This window comes from Epinephelus fuscoguttatus, linkage group LG17, assembly GCF_011397635.1.
Source record: "Epinephelus fuscoguttatus linkage group LG17, E.fuscoguttatus.final_Chr_v1".
NCBI classification, from domain to species: Eukaryota; Metazoa; Chordata; class Actinopteri; order Perciformes; family Serranidae; genus Epinephelus; species Epinephelus fuscoguttatus.
Window position 1 is genome coordinate 38,232,931 of NC_064768.1, and position 16,625 is coordinate 38,249,555.

At 41.5% G+C, this 16,625-nt stretch overlaps 1 protein-coding gene across 8 annotated transcripts in view; it reads left to right on the forward strand.

Moving 5' to 3' along the window:
• Positions 1-16,625, forward strand: part of zgc:91944 (uncharacterized protein LOC436941 homolog) — a 142,281-nt gene that overhangs the window by 13,975 nt on the left and 111,681 nt on the right. The window lies entirely within an intron of this gene.

A 16,625-nucleotide genomic window follows, 5' to 3' on the forward strand; every position in this document is an offset into this window, starting at 1 on the left:
TAAATTCTCAGAGTTTTGCGGGAGCGGGCGGAAGTGGACATACACATTGCGGGAGCGGGCGGGAGTGTAACACACATGTTGCGGTTGCAGGCGGTAATGGTCAGAAATTCAGCAGGAACGGGATGAAGAAAACAGTCCCGCGCAGGGCTCTACTGCATTGTGTTGATATGAAGGGACGCAGACCTTGGATATCTTTGGAGGTGATCTCCGTTTATTCCTGACAGCTGACAGCAAGAGGTTGAAAACAAAATCCTCCGTCAATTACGACCATATAAACTCAAGCCCATACACAAATCAAGTGAAAGGAATATGTTAGCATATTATACAATAGGTTTAGGCTGAAAAATGAACTTACAAATGGCTTAACAGCAGAAATTACTATGAGAGCAATGTCTCTTACCTCTCCCACGGAGAGGTACAGCAAAAGGGGAGAGGTAAGGTGGGAGACACCCCTTTATAGGTGGGATACCCCCAAAGGTGAACGTAGGGGGACAGAAACTGAGTATCAGATGTTCCATATAATCACTATGGAGGTCTGAGCGTGTCAGGTAATAACAACTGAAACAAATTTTGTGTAATTATAATACTTGATATTACAAATGTATATGACTTTGTTGCACTGTATAACTGACCCTGTTACATCTCTATCTCAACAACATGGCTGCATGGTCGCTCCTCCTGAAACACAAACAGCGCTGCACTGCAGCCGCCTCTGAACAGCATATAGCAATGATCCAGAGTGTGTCTTTCTCTTGTGGGGCAGGGTGAGCAGGAACAGGACAGCACCTCACATTCCTCATAGAAAAAGAGTCACCTGATTAAATGCGGTCCAGTCTTCCAGAATTTAGCCAAATTTCGGTGAAACAAAGGATATTACAGTCCCTGATATCCTTTTGGAAACTGATGTGGGCTCGCAGGTCGTCCAGTTTAATATCCAGCGCCTGTACAATGGCTAACAGGATGCTAATTCGGCAGAAAGACCCATGCAGTCCAGCTGGTGTTTGATTACTCCACGCTTGCCATGGTGCTCCTCCGATGTTAGCATGGATGCAGAGATGGTCGTGCATTGTCCATCTTCTCCATCTTTTCCTCGATGCTTACTAATGAGAACATTTTCGAAACCTCAACCTGACCAGCTAGCAGAGTTACAAAAGAAGATTTACAGACTAGTGAGTTGATTTCCTCATCCTGTTGAGTGACCTGTAGCCACATCCCACCACCACCCAACACTAACCACAAATGCACCATCAACACTTGGAAAATAGACGTAAGAGTTGACCCGTTCTCATCCCAGGAGGTCAAATGCAGATGAATCGTCATGCCATTCTGCATCTCATACGACACACAGGCCACATGGCTAAAACATGTTGTAACATGTGGTTAGTGTTGTGAAACTGCTGCAGTTAGGTTTAGGTCACAAAACTACTTGATTGGGTTAAAGAAAAAGACCATCTTTTGGGTTAAAATAAGTATGTTTGTAATGTTATGTCACATGTGCGATGAAAAAAATTGGGTAATGTTGCAAAAAAATAATGACTTTTAATTTCACATGGAACATAGGTACATAAGTGACCTAAAACCAAGTCAACATTGAAACAGCGTTGACTTAGTTTCACAAAAACAAAAACAGCTGTTTTCTGGATGAAATTCTGGTTTTGTTTCACCTATCCACCTCCCCTAGCTCCTGCCCTATGCGGACTGTCTCGCTCTTTACGCTACTGCACTTGCTCTTAGCATCAAGAACTGCCGCAGATGGGTTTATATTGGAGTTATCTGACGCCCGGTGCATGTTGTGAAGAAGCCAAAGGCAATGATTACGGGCTACAAGAACATAAATTTAACACAAATTGAATGGAGCTGATAGAGAGGCAGCTGGAAAAGTCTGCACTTACCTTTTACCACGAAGAGGTTATTTTGGTCCTTATCATACTGTATATATACTTTAATAACAATTAAATGTGTATAGAGTCATTAAGTACAGTCATAATTATAACTAGTCTGCAACACCAAGGATCAGCACACCAGGGGCCAATTAGAGCAATATATTCTTGAAGAAAAATTGCAACAATTTCACATGTGCAAATAACATAGTCAAATATTGATGTTGTTGTCCTTGTTTGTAGCTGTGTGTCTATTTCTGTGTATGTGCATTGAGAGTAACACAAAAACAGAGTCATTTCCTTGTTTGTACAAACATACATACTACAAAGCTGATTCTAACCAGCACGGAGAGTGAGCATGAGAGCATGCAGAGTTTAACATTGTCACCTCACAGCAAGAGGGTTCCTTGGTCGAATCCAGGGTCGGGGGTTCAAACGCCGGGGTCTGGGAGTCTTTCTGTGTGGAGTTTGCATGTTCTCCCTGTGTCAGCGTGGGTTTCCTCCAGGTGCTCCAGCTTCCTCCCAAAGTCCAAAGACATACAGTTTAACTGGTGACTCTAAATTGTCCGTAGGTGTGAATGTGAGTGTGAATGGTTGTCTGTCTCTATGTGTCAGCCCTGTGATAGTCTGGTGACCTGTCCAGGGTGAACCCTGCCTCTCACCCAGTGTCAGCTGATAGGCTCCAGCCCCCCCGCGACCCCCAACAGGATAAGCGGTTACTGAAAATAAATCTTACTAAAGTTAGTAAGATTTATTTTCAGTCAGAATGTCATTTATAGTTCTATATAATGACAAAAACTCTGTGTGTCTGTTCCATGTTTTTCTCCTCACTGACTTGGTCAATCCATGTGAAATTTGGCACAGTGGTAGAGGGTCATGGGAGGATGCCAATGAAGCAATATTACATCAATTGGCCAAAGGGGGGCGCTATAGCAACCAATTGAAATTGCAAACTTTGAATGGGCATATCTCATGCCCCGTATGTCGTAGAGACATGAAACTTTGCACAGAGATGCCTCTCCTCATGAGGAACACATTTGCCTCAAGAACCCATAACTTCCGCTTATATAGATTTTCCGCCATTTTGAATTTTTTGAAAAACACTTCAAATGGATCTCTTCCTAGGAAGTTTGAGCGATCTGCATGACACTGGGTGAACATAATCTAGGGAGCAATATCTAAAGTTCCCTCTTGGCAAAAGTTGGAAAACTTACTAAAACTGAGCTTCTATAAGGCAATGAATATTGTGGAGGGCGTGGCTCATCACATAAAGGTGTAGAACATCTCAAGGGTTTCACCCATCACCACGCAACTTTGTAGGCATATGACCACACATAATCTGAGGGGACTCCTCCATTATTGACCCCATCAAACAAAATGGGGGCGCTAGAGAGCTCATTTCTTATCTAGGCCTAACCGCCATATGGATTTTTACTAAACTTGGTAGATATGTAGAACAGGACGCCTCAAGGTGACTGGAGAAATTTAACTCTAACTGGCAACTGGGTGGCGCTATAACAACAGAAAAATGCTTACAAATGGCTAAAATGTGACCGATCGCTGTGGCTCCCCCTGTGGACCAATGTTGGTGTTGTTTTTTCTTCCAATTTTTGGTATGACTAAGTCATGGTATGGTATGCTGTACATAATCACAGAAACTGTCAGTGTGTCATTCTGTCTGTCCCACATTTGACAAATGATATCATTCTACCACTATTGGCAATGGTACTACTGTACTTTCAATAAAGCAATCGTACTATCAAATTCACAAACACTCTGTCTGAATACATTGCTCTTCTTAATGGGTTCAGTTAAGTATTTAATCTGCAGTTTCCTATGACCTGTATCCCAAACACACACCATGTGAAACTGTACGTGGGCAACTGTGCACTCAATGGGTATGGACTAGTAAATGAATGATTCCGAAATTTGTGTTTCTGTTTGACTTGCTTTAACTACTTGGAAACAGGTCAAAGCAGGGCCAAAAATTGGTATGAAGTTCTGTAACAGTGTGTTGCATAAAGTGCATAAGCTGAATTTGCAATTAGAAGATCATGTATAACCTGGAGGAGAAAAACCTGCAATGATACACACGTGCAAATGAACTTGAGTTTAGTGAGATTTTGTAATATGGTTAGGTGGTAGGGTGATCACACAGGAGACATGGTAGTATGGCTATGTGGACGCTCACTGAACACTCATGTCTCAGAGGCAGGGCTCCCCCGCTGAGCTAGTATCCTTGCTGGAGGTGCAGGTGAGGTTCAGGCCAACGCTGCTGCCATTGTAGTTCCTGAAAAGACAAATATCCAGTTACATGTGGAGTTCATTCATGGATTTTCCACATGTCATGGAGCTTGGTTCAAATGAAGCAGTGGAAAACACACTGACAGGTCCCATTAATCATTTTTCACTATAGCCACCTGGCATTAGAGAATAGTTCCAGGTACTTTAGCTGAATAATTTGTACCATAAACAAACTAAATTGGTCTAAGTTCATTTCCTGTTGCTGTGTTATCAGTATCAATGGCTGGCAGGAAAAAGCATGAACGTAAGCTGTATCCTAGCAACACAATTGCAGTGACGCAATCTATAAGCTGGATGCAGGTCCTTGAATGGACCATAGCTGGGTTTGTTTGGAGTTTGGCTCATTGCTGGCTGCAGGAACGAACTGCGAGGAGAGAAACAGACCCCGAGCACTTCCACTCTGTAAAAGAGTTTTCTTTGATAGTGATGCCTGCAGGACTGAATGTGTAAACACTGAAGAGCCTGACAGTAATTCACAGGAGAAATATCTTTGTTTTTTAAAAAAAACAAAATAATATGCAGAACTCCTCTAAACACAAACCTGCAGCTTGAGGGGTTTTTCTGATGTGTGGAGGGAGCAAAAAGCAGAATTTAACACCTTAGTCAAGTTCTGTCCTCCCGTGGAAAAAACATCCTTTGGCTAATTTTGAATTGGCACAGTGAGCAGCGTGCAATATTGTTTTCAAAGGCACAAGAACTTGGCATTAGTAAAAACTCACCCTAAGAGTCCAGTAAAAATGTGTGCTTATTTTGAATGTTGTTAGCAAAAGAATCAATAATACAAAAATCTGATGGAAAAACAAATTTTTAACACAATTTGCTTTACTAATTGTTAGAGACTCTGGATTACAATATGCAGCACATTTAAAACATCACATATTGTATTTTGGTATACTTTAAAAGTTAAAAAGTTATGCGGTGTGGAGCAGGTGGACCCAAATGCAGGAAACTGCACACAACGCAAACTCAACCAGGTAACTATTTATTCAAGGTCAGAGCAGGGAACAACAAACAGAAAATCACACGACAAAACAAGGATCCAACAAAGATTAAACTTAAAACCAGGACTTAAATACAAACTAGTCTGACTAGGGGATGAAATGCAAGTGGAGAAAAAGGACGGAGAAGCTCAGGTAATGGGAGTAAAGTGATGAAGCAGAAGAACAGGCAGGGAGCTGATGGATTGGGAAAACTCAGTAGTAGAGGCCGTTTACACGCTATTTTCATAAACGGACATTTCACCGTCTCTGTTTTCAAAAAGATCTTCGTTTACACGAAGTATTACCGGCGCATGCTGTGACATCGGCTGCCTATAACTCCGTTTATCTCAGTTTACATGCAAACGCGCAACTGGAGTTTTCCAAAATCTCCACTCTGGCCGGAGTTTTTAGAAAGACTCGTTTTCAGAGGAGAAATCTCCGTTTGCGTGTAAACGAAGGACACAAACGAAGGAAGATGTCTCCGTTTATCAAAATCACTGTGTACGTGTAAACGGCCTCGTAGAGAAGGACTAATGAAGCTAACGCAGGGCAGGTGTGTAGCTGGGTAAACGAGGTAAAGGCACTACTTGGGGGAGTAAGAACAGGTGAGTGAAACCAATCAGGGCAGGGCTGACAAAACTAAGGCAGGAAACACACACAAAGACAGGAAATAAAAGCGGACATGACACATAGGGAGGGAATCTACAAAATAAAACATGAAGCAAGAAGAATACAAACAGAAAACCCAACAAGCAGAATCCTAGAGATAAGACTTCAAACAAAAACCCTGGATCATTGGACCTATGATGGTGCCCCACACTCAGACTAACATGCTAAAGTGCTCATGGTGGATCCTCCAGCTGTGTCTTCTGTTTTCATTCAGGAACTTGTACCTTCAGTGAGGTGTGTGAGAACGTTATGCTTTTTTTTGACAGTAATCCATGATGTAACCAGGGGTGTCATGCTATTTATTCAAGTACTGAAATGCACCTAGAACACATGTGCATGCATATACGGTTAAGTTGTGGCTCGTTTTGAGGGTTATGTGACCACTGTTCCTGGCAGGTTTACGAAGCCTTCATCAGTCGACTATAACGGTCTACGATCAAATGTTAGGCAGACTTTATTAATTCAATCCAGTTTAATTTATAAAGCCCAATAAGAACTTTCTGAAACTCAAACAGAGCTCAAATGCATGTGCTTGCTATTTGTATGCAAAAGTGCCTTAAAGACAAAGGTTTGAGCAAAAATGCATCTGTTTGGAAATACTGAACATAAGACTGACTAAATGAGACTTGGATTACACTGCGCGGATTGTGTGAGAGTTAGTAAACTGGAGTTTTGATATAGTTTTGCTGTTGCTGAACTTGGACCCTATTAACTTCAATTCACCAAGAATGTCCAGCTTTTTTTGAAATCTCCGTTACCTATTAGTTCATGCAGGAAAATCAAAAACTTCCTCACAAATTCAACGTAACACAGGGTGATTAACTGATAAACAGTCATTTTGCAGGTGAAGTGTTCCTTTAATAAGAAGAACTTAAAGGGAAATTTCGGTTTATTTCAACCTGTCTCCTATCGTCCTAAATTTGTTTCAAGTGACTAGTGACATAAAAATAATAGTTAGCATGTTAGCCGTTAGCCTAGATACAGCCGGGGCGCATAGTAGCGTCAGACCTGTTAAAATGTAAGTGAACGGGCAACCTTCAAGTGCAAAGTTAGTCCACTAAACAAGCTTTTTTTCCACAAAGACCGCCTCATATCGTTAGGATAAATGTCAGAGAACATATAGAAAACGACATGTAAACGTGTTGTCTTACCTTACCGGTGTGCTGCCATGTTTGTTTACCATTTAGCTCTGCTTTCCAAAGCGCGGCCGAAATATCGCGAGAACATGCAGCAGTCTCATACAATGCCTGAAATCTCAGACAACACGTTTACATGTGGTTTTCTATATGTTCTCTGACATTTATCCTAACGATATGAGGCGGTCTTTGTGGAAAAAAAAGCTTGTTTAGTGGACTAACTTTGCACTTGAAGGTTGCCCGTTCACTTATGTTTTAACAGGTCTGACGCTACTATGCGCCCCGGCTGTATCTAGGCTAACGGCTAACATGCTAACTATTATTTTTATGTCACTAGTCACTTGAAACAAATTTAGGACGATAGGAGACAGGTTGAAATAAACCGAAATTTCCCTTTTAAGGAAGTGCCTACAGAATAAGTACCGTGTGTGCTCTGTCATATGCTGGCATGGATGGGGAATTTAATCTCATATAACTCCTGTTCTAATTTTTACTTGTTTTCTGACATTCAGCAAGTATGTATCAGGCTATCAGAGCTGTTTTTTTTCTTGTATAGCAGGAAGAAAAAGGTCTACAAAGTCAATGCTGCCGTGTTAATCATGAGTAAAAAGCATCTAATTTATATTCTTATAGGCCATGTTTCTCAGACAGGGCTGTTGTCACTGCCATCCTATGAATTCCTGTATTTAAACACCTGCGCGTCCCTCAGTGGTGAATGACATTGAGAACAGCAGAAAGCCAAAATACCCCCATCAATAAATAATGAAATAAACTGATTGTGGCTGCTGTCATTTAAGATTGCACGCCTTTATCTAAAGCAGATCCCAAAGCGTTATAGCACTTCAACAAAGGTCAAACAGGTCTGATGACGCACTCCTTTGGGGAGCCGAGCTCCACGCACACACTGCGGGAAGTCTTTCTAGAATACTGAAATGAAGGTCAGTTTTCTGGGCCGCTGTTTCCCACAGTGACCATCGCGCCTGGGGAAGAGGAGATGGAGGATGCAAGGCAACATGACCGCTGCACGGTTACGCAAGACCAGTGAAAGTGCAACAACAGCATTGAACCCTGGCTCGGAGGAGGGAAAGTGCCAACAGTACACAAAACACATAGGAGAGAGAGAGAGAGAGAGAGAGGGAAAAGAGAGGCAATGGGAGGAGGAGGAGGGGGTAATTCAATCACATCAGCGTCCTCATTCACAGGACAGAGAGCCAGAGTTATGAACAACTAATGAAATAAGCAAAAGCTGAGTCAGATATTTGTCCCTGTCTCACTCTGGGTGAAACAACAGCGAGGTGAGGCAAAGAGGGGGATGAAGGTGTGGGCAGAGAGAACACCAGGAACAAAGCAGGACAGACAAACGCAGAGCTTGTGTCTTTGCTACAGTAGCTCCTCCACTCCTTCAGGTCAAAAGGCCAGGAGTATAAAGCAGAGAAAATCTCTGCACTGCAACTTCCCATCCACCCTTATCCCTCTGAGCTGAGGAGAGCATGCATGATCACACTCATACTCACTATAAGGCCTTGAACACACATCTCTGAAAGTCTCCACGTCCAGGCTGTGCTCCCTATCATCCACACTTCCCTGATCATTGCCCCCAAGGTTTGTAGTACCATCTCCAGTCTGAGGCTGTTCTCCTGCAGATACAGTAACACAACAGACCACTGACACCTCAGATCAACATTGATACTGGACAATCCTGCTTGATTGCATTCAATTTCACAGTTATATAGTGAAGTTAATGATGGGGAAAGATCGTAAATAAGCTAGGGTACGGTTAAGGTCAGGCAATCATACCACTTGGTTAGATTTGAGGAAAGATTGTGGTTAACACTAAAAAGTCTCCACAGCTGGCTCCACAGATTGTGGACATTTTTTGCCACTGTTCTTTGATCTAGCTGCTAACTGCTATCGGCTACTTTTTAGATCCCCCGGCTGTCCTGTTTATACAGACATTATTGGGGTTTCCATCCACCTATTTTTATTCGCATTTTCAAAAATTTCGAAAAAAAAAAAACTTGGATGGAAACGCCAGAAATTTGAAAAAAGGCCGAAAATTTGCAAAAAAGTTTTTGCGCTTGGAGAGGGTGAATTTGTCAGTGTATCAATAAAAGGAAAATGAAAAGGAAAATGCAACTTTTTGCTATGGAAACAGGTTTTGTGAATAAACAATGACGTAATGGCACACAGATGTTTCAGCCAGAGTTTGTAAGTCAAATGCTGCTGGACAACTACTTCTCAAAAGTCCTTCACACGCCTACACACAGAGAACGATGCGGTGGTCTCCTTCCAGCTATTTCCAACAGTACTCTTAATATTAAACTTCTTCTTTGTCGTCTCTTCTTCAAGATGGTCAGGTACACTGTGAACGCTGACAAAATGTTAACCAGAGTTCTCCCAAGAGCCGACAGGTTTATCAGGAATCTGTCCATGGTCAGTTGTTGAGTGTCAGTTGAGTGTGTTGTTGTTTACAGTGGGCATAAGACGCTCTCTTATGACGTCATCTCATGGCGCACTCTTCTTCTACGGGGGTGTTTTTATTTTGTTCAATTTTCACGAGAAGCGCCACCTACTGCCTCTCCTGTTGATTCCCAATAATCGCAAAACAATAACGAATGGAAACGGGCATAAATGTGCATTTTCTTTTGTGCATTTTAACAAAATTCGCTCAAAAATTTTGATACATTTGGATGGAAACCCCACTATTGTTTCAGTGCTGTTACAACCCAGATGCCACGTTAAGGGTGAAACAACTCTCTCCCAACGTTCTGCTTGCACTTTTTGAACAGGATGGTGAGGCAGAAAACAGCATGAAATTCCAGAAAAGGAAAAGTAGAGGATTTAGTAATGTGTGCACAGATTGATTTGCTTTCACCACCAATGCTGCAAAGTAATTATGAACAGCCCACTGCAGAGTAGCCAGCTTGTAGTAAATCAAATTAATGAATGCTTATTAAGACCTATTCATAATGTTGATGGGCTAATTTAGACTTAATAGGCTGTTACCTTTTTTCAAATTGTTTTGTGGCTCCAGGCAGATTTTTTTTTCTATTTTTGTCAGATAATGGCTCTTTTAATAGTAAAGGTTGCTGACCCCTGCACTAGGCTAACCAAGCTAGCAGCTAGCGAGCTCTGCCCTCTGCCCTCTTGTCCAAACACGGTCACTTCTGGCTCCATAAATCCAAGATGGTGACAGTCACAATGCCAGACTTGAGGCTTCAAAACAGTGACATTATATTTATACGGTCTCTGATTATATTGTGATTTAGAGGGGCATGCATAAATCAGTGAATCTTATCGATCCAATGAATTCTTTTGGGAAAACACCTTGTTGTTTTCTCCTGCTCAACCCCTTTAAAAATATGTTAATACACCAACTTAAATTAGAAAAGTCATGAATTTATTTATACACATCTCCACAGAGAGCTGAAGTCCTGACAAGCTGCAACTCAACATAATCTCTCACTGAGGGTTCCTTTCATCTCTTTGTCTAATAAAGGCAGATGTGTCCCTTGAGTTTAATGTGCATATTCTATAAGATAAATGAGTCTCACAACAACAACACTTGCTATTAGCATTAGAACTCTGTAATATTAAAGGCCCTGAAAACTCATTTTCTCAATCTGCTCCTTAAATTACACATGCATGCATCTCACATGGAGACATGACTGTTAAACTCTTGATGAATAATACCTGTGGTTGTTATATAGGCTGCATCATAGCTATTTGTATTATTACAGGTGTCAAAGATATTTTGAATTAATGCTTTCTTCCTTCTGGACCAGTACTTGGAAGCTGAAATTTCGCGTTGACTCTTAGGCTGCTGTCAGCCCTAGAGTGGTCTCCTCTGGTCTGAATCAGGGACTCATGTCGTTCCAAAGTTGTCTAATTGCCTAGAGTTGGTTCATGTTCTCACGGCAGCATTTACAAGAGGACCAGATCAAATGCCTTGTGTGAGAAAGCTGCTCTTGATTGGTCAGAATTTCCATGTGGGAAAAATCCAGGAAGTAAAGCAAACGTTGAAGAAGAGTACACTTGCAAGATAAATGTGACACTTTCTAATGTCACAATGGAGGGACAACTACGCAGGTTGATTTTAGCGCTGCTCATCGTGGACTATATTGCTGTCATTGTTCATTTTAGTCAAAGCATACAGTTTGAAAACGAGGCAAACGCGGCTCCAACTAGAAAACAATGTTTTGATGCATTGGATGTGCTGAATGTGCATATTAAGGCAGTACAGGAGGAGGTGCACATTAATAATCCTCCAGGACTGTAGTCTCGCCACCAGACAATCAGAGATCTCCGCCTTCTGATAGTCTGGGGACATCCTTTCTAAAGTGTGTTTAACACACCGGCGAAAATGGCCGGCAACAAAGCAACGCCTCTTGCATTTTTGAAAAGGACACGCCTTCTCGGAAATGTGCGCTCCCCCTTTTCTCATCCGCAAGGAAACAAACACACAGAGAGCTTGAAAATGGATGCCGAGAGATTTAACTCCATTTTATCAAACGTGTGCTCATCCGTGAAGAAAATATTTTTTCCAGCGGATGTCTTAGTTACAACATGATTGAGCTAACTGGAGTAGTTTCATGTCGTATCCGACAACGGGAGGCTTTTAACAGATGACGTCCTGATGTTAGCTTTGCTGCTGCTGTTAGCTGTCCCTGTCAGCTGATGCTTTCTAGACATCGTGATTTCCCAAAACTGAATAAATACCACACATAGCAACACAAAGCTGCTTTGCTAGCTCAGTCATGTTGTAACTAAGATATCCGCTGGAAAAAATATTTTTTTTCATGGACCGTTTAATGAGTTATTACCTATTACAGACACCGCTAACGGCTAACAGCTAACAGTTAGCCCAGCTAAATGTGCACACAGAAATAGTAATGTTTGTTCAGTCATTGTGTTTATAGACTTTACAAACAAGCTCTGCTGGTTTTCTACCCAGTAGTATTTGTAAACAACAAGGCGATTCCCTCTATCGCCCGGCCAGATGGATGAGTCATGGCCTTGTAAAAGATTATGTTTGTTTCTTTTAGTTGGCGAGAATGTGTCGCCGCAAACGCGACAAACATCCACTAACTTTGACAGCGTTTTCTGCGAGCACGACTGAGCCATTTTGTACCGCTACACGTGTTTCTAGTGGGACTATGTTTACAAGCATAAGAGTTCAGCGAGCCACCGAAGGACCGCCCTGCAGATTTACTATTGGTTCTGCAACGTAGGGAGTTTTTTTAAACTCTGGAATTGTATCCGCCCATCCAAACACAAAATCAGGGAGAAAGACATCAGTCTTTAGTTAAGCAAAGCGTCTCAAGACTGACTTGTGAGTCTGCCAGGACTGTAACATGCTCATGTTTAACCCAAACAATGTGTCATGTGACTGCAGTTGCTTCACATCCAGGTCGGAACACCTTCTCACCACAAACCAACCGCACCAGAGTTCCTTTGGAACCAGACTGAGACCACCTCTTCAAGAAGGTCTCGGTCCGGTTGTTTTGGTGCACACCTGAGTGTGATTGCTGTGTTCACACCTGCCCAAATGAACTGCATTGAGGAGGCAAACGAACTTAAGTTTGACTGGACCGAACCAAACAGGGCATTTGTGAAAGCATCTTTAATGTTGAAGCTTCACAATAGATTCAAAGAGGAGAAAAATCAATGGTTGAAGGTTGTAGTTGTGCTTTTAGATTGTTAACAGACTTTCAAATAGTATGTCTCTCATACTTATACTTCATTGGACATCCCTGGAACCATACAACGTCACCACCCAAACATCTGGCTTGAAACTTTGAACACAGTAGACTTTGCCTCCCCTTTGTGCATGATATGAAACCCATGCTGTGCATGGAAATTGTAATTCTACTCTTGCCATCCTCCAGTTGCATCTCATTCTGCATTTAATTTGCCCAACCTGCTGTGATTCCTTCTCCTCTCCTTCATTTATATGCCGGTGTATGATATCTTGGCAATAACACTCATCTATAAATCATTCCTTTTAATCAGACACATAACTTTCAGCTTTGTATTTGCAGCAGCCTTCACCTCGTGTTCACAATCTTTCCATTCAGCACATAATCATCTCTGTGCTGTTTGAAGAGCTCGGCAATTGATGTTCTGATCAAGCTGTGAAATACAACTGAACTGAATCTGATGTGAATGTGGTAGCAGAGAGCACACACAGTACTTGTCTAAATAACTAAGGGTTAATGAGACATGATCATCACACGCAACAGGGGCTGATTAAAAAGCTGACCATCCCTGAGACCTCTGTGCGTCACATTCGTCGTTTAAAATCCATCACGGCATACGTTGTCTCAGGAAATTGTTTCTGCTCCAAGCGCTTACGTGCTCCCTTTAGGAATGTGTCGTTTTTGATTTTCCTGTTGGACTAGCGCTGGTTACGCAGGCCAGCTGTCCCTTCAATGAGCAACCAAACTTAGTCCAGTGAGACCACCATCTGTGAGTCATCTCCAACCTTTGGACTTAATAAATACCTTCCCACAGCTCCCTCAGGTTCTGTGAGGTGTGACAAAGTATGGCTGATGTCTGGCTCAGATGGCGCACCTCAGAGTGTGTGTTTGTATATGTGTGTGTGTTTGTGTGTGAGGTCTGGTGCTCAGCTCATCCCATCAATGCTAATATCCACAGACTGTCCAGTGTGTGACTCAGGTCTGAAGCCTCTTTGCCAGATGTATGTGTGTGTTTGTGTGTGTGCTGCCGTACGACAAACACAGAGATTGTGCTACAAAAGTAAACAGCAGTGTGTGCAATTAAATTCCAACTGTTTTATGTGCATTTTCAAATTGTGCATGAAAAATGCCGGAAATTAAAAAAGTTGAGATATTGCAGAAATGTTTTTATGCTTGGCTGAGGTGAAAAAGTTAGTGTGTCATTTCAGTGTATTTTTGATGCTGGAAATAATGTTTTCACCATTTTACAGCTGCTTCTTTGGGCCACAGCACGCTCTGATCCCAACTTGTCACATACTGCAGCTTGTCAGTAGACCTAAACATCAAATTATGATGCGGGAGGTCCCCTCCTGTGTCAGTTTTGGACGTTAGGGGATGGTGTGTCATTTTCCACTTGTTGTGTCCTCTCAAAATAAACCTAGTTTTCACAGGAAATGTACAGTTTCTTCTCATAAGATGCATAATAAACTTACATCGCAGGTAAAACACTTTGTTTTTTCAAAAGCATGTGGTCAGGTTTGTAACAAGTACGGCTCTTGCTAACATCATGTAATGTCATGTGACATACGTCACAACTGAAACATGCTAGACATAGAGTGCCGAAGTCACGCCCCTTCCGGTGAAGCTAATGGGACCTTAGATCGGAAAAAATATGAATGGCAGTGAATGAGGAGAGAAATATTATCTTTTGGTCCCGTTTGAGTTGTGACATTAAATCCAAATATGTCGTTAATGAATTTAAAACATAAATTTTAAGGTCAAGAAAGTCATACTTTGCGGTAAAACTGTTGAGATATAAGCTTTTGAAAAAACATAATTAGAAAAACTACACAGGAGGCGGTCACGTATGTGACGTCATAGCCTTCGTTCACTTCCTGCAGCTTGGAGTGACTGCAACCTGGCACAAAACACACAGACATCTTCAATCATAAATCGATTAATCATAAAACAGTGGAATTTCAGCGGGGAGGCCAAGCTGCAGGAAGTGAGCCAAAGCTATGACGTCACATACGCGACCTCCTCCTGTGTACTCTTGAGTCTTTCTAATTAAAAAGCTTATATCTCAACAGTTTTACCACAAAGTATGACTTTCTTGACCTTAAAATTTATGTTTTAAATTCATTAATGACATATTTAGATTTCATGTCGCAACTCAAACGGGAACAAAAGATAATATTGCTCTCCCCATTCACTGCCATTCATATTTTTTCCGATCTAAGGTCCCATGAGCTCTACCGGAAGGGGCGTGACTTCGGACTAACGCTTCAAAAGGTGCCTTTTTATGTTGGTGTCTGACACAGACATCCACTGACAAAGCTGCTGTATTTGATGAGTATGGTTGTTGCCCACTGTGCCAACAACTGCTGCCACCTGGTGCAAATTATTCCACGGCAATGTGCGCTGTTTTTTGACACAGAAATCACTGACAAAGCTTCGGTATTTGACAAGAGGGAAATGGCTGGTTGTCATCATGCCAAAATCGTTTGGAAGCAACATTTTCCACTGTTTTCTTTCATTTTTGGTTTGAGTGGCGCTCTTTTAATTACATCATCTCATCGCATTCTCTTCTCCTGCAGTGACTTAATGACACTCAACTGGAGAATTAGCTCAACAGTTTGTCTCCAAATATCGGCTCATCAGTAGTGGACAGTGAATTCAGCAGATCATCCCGCGAGCAGCATAGTTGGTCACCAAGGACGGGTGACAAAATTGCACAATCCCCCCATTAAAAAAAATTGAACACAAAAGAAAAATTATCCAAAGATCTAATGCTAACAGGTGCTCCGCAGTAGGGATACCATCTCTAGTCCTGGTAATGCATATTGCCTCGATGTGTTCATCAATGAGTGATCATCACAGTCGGAACATGCTTTAGCATTGATAGGTGGAGTGGAGTGTGTGGAGAGCATTAGAGCCCGGTCCTTCAACAGGGGGGTCTGCGGAGGGTCTTTAGACTTACTGCAAGGGGGCCATCAATTACTGTCTGATAATTTAAACTTGAATTTAACATTATGTTTCTGTTTTTTATAATTAAGATATATCTGAAAATGTACTTTAACATGAATCCAACATATTAGCAAAAATAAAAAAACAAACATTAATTTACAGTTTACAACATTAGTGATAGGCTAACTGTTCCCCATGAATGCTTGTGTAACCATGTGAGCTAGCTAATGCTAAATCACTGTGCGGCACTTCAGAGGTTCTTGGTCTAAAAAATGTTGAAAACCCCTGCCTTAGAGTCAGAGGAAATGAAAAGGCAAGAGCCATCTGAGATGCGGTAAACAAAGAGACAAAGCAAAAAAAGAAAAGACGAAGAAATAGAGCCTGAAATTTGCCAATTTGCACGTATGGTATTTCATTTGTTATTTTTCATTAGCAATGTTGATTATGTGTGTTGATTTCTTGTTGGTGTTTGTTCTTGTTTGTATTCATTTATAAATAAATATAAAGTATAATGATAATAATGAGCTAGACCCGGCTCTGGATGCAAACACTAATTTTCTCTTTACTTATTTTGCAGATTTTTCTGAGAATTTAAGAGCCTAGAGATATTTTTTTTGCATTACAGCTCAACAAAATCCATACTCATATGTGTTATCCAATTATATATTATTCCACTTCTGTGCTGTTCTGTCGGGCGGAAGATGATGAAGATCATGAAATAATTTCCCAACTCCATTAAGACACTAATCCTATTGGGGTGCTCTAGCAAAACCACAATGGTTGACTGTAGAAATGCAACAGTGCACAATAATCACAGATTGTTTTCTACTGACTAAATCCGGAATTTTATATTTTATATCAACATTATATGCGTGTTTGTGGACCCAAATATATCTATCACTAAGAGCAAAAGTGTGGCGCAGGAAATTATATTATACACACAGCATGGTGCGCCATCATTCTGTGTTGTGACACACACATCTATCTGTGTTACTGGGAGAGAGAGAGGAG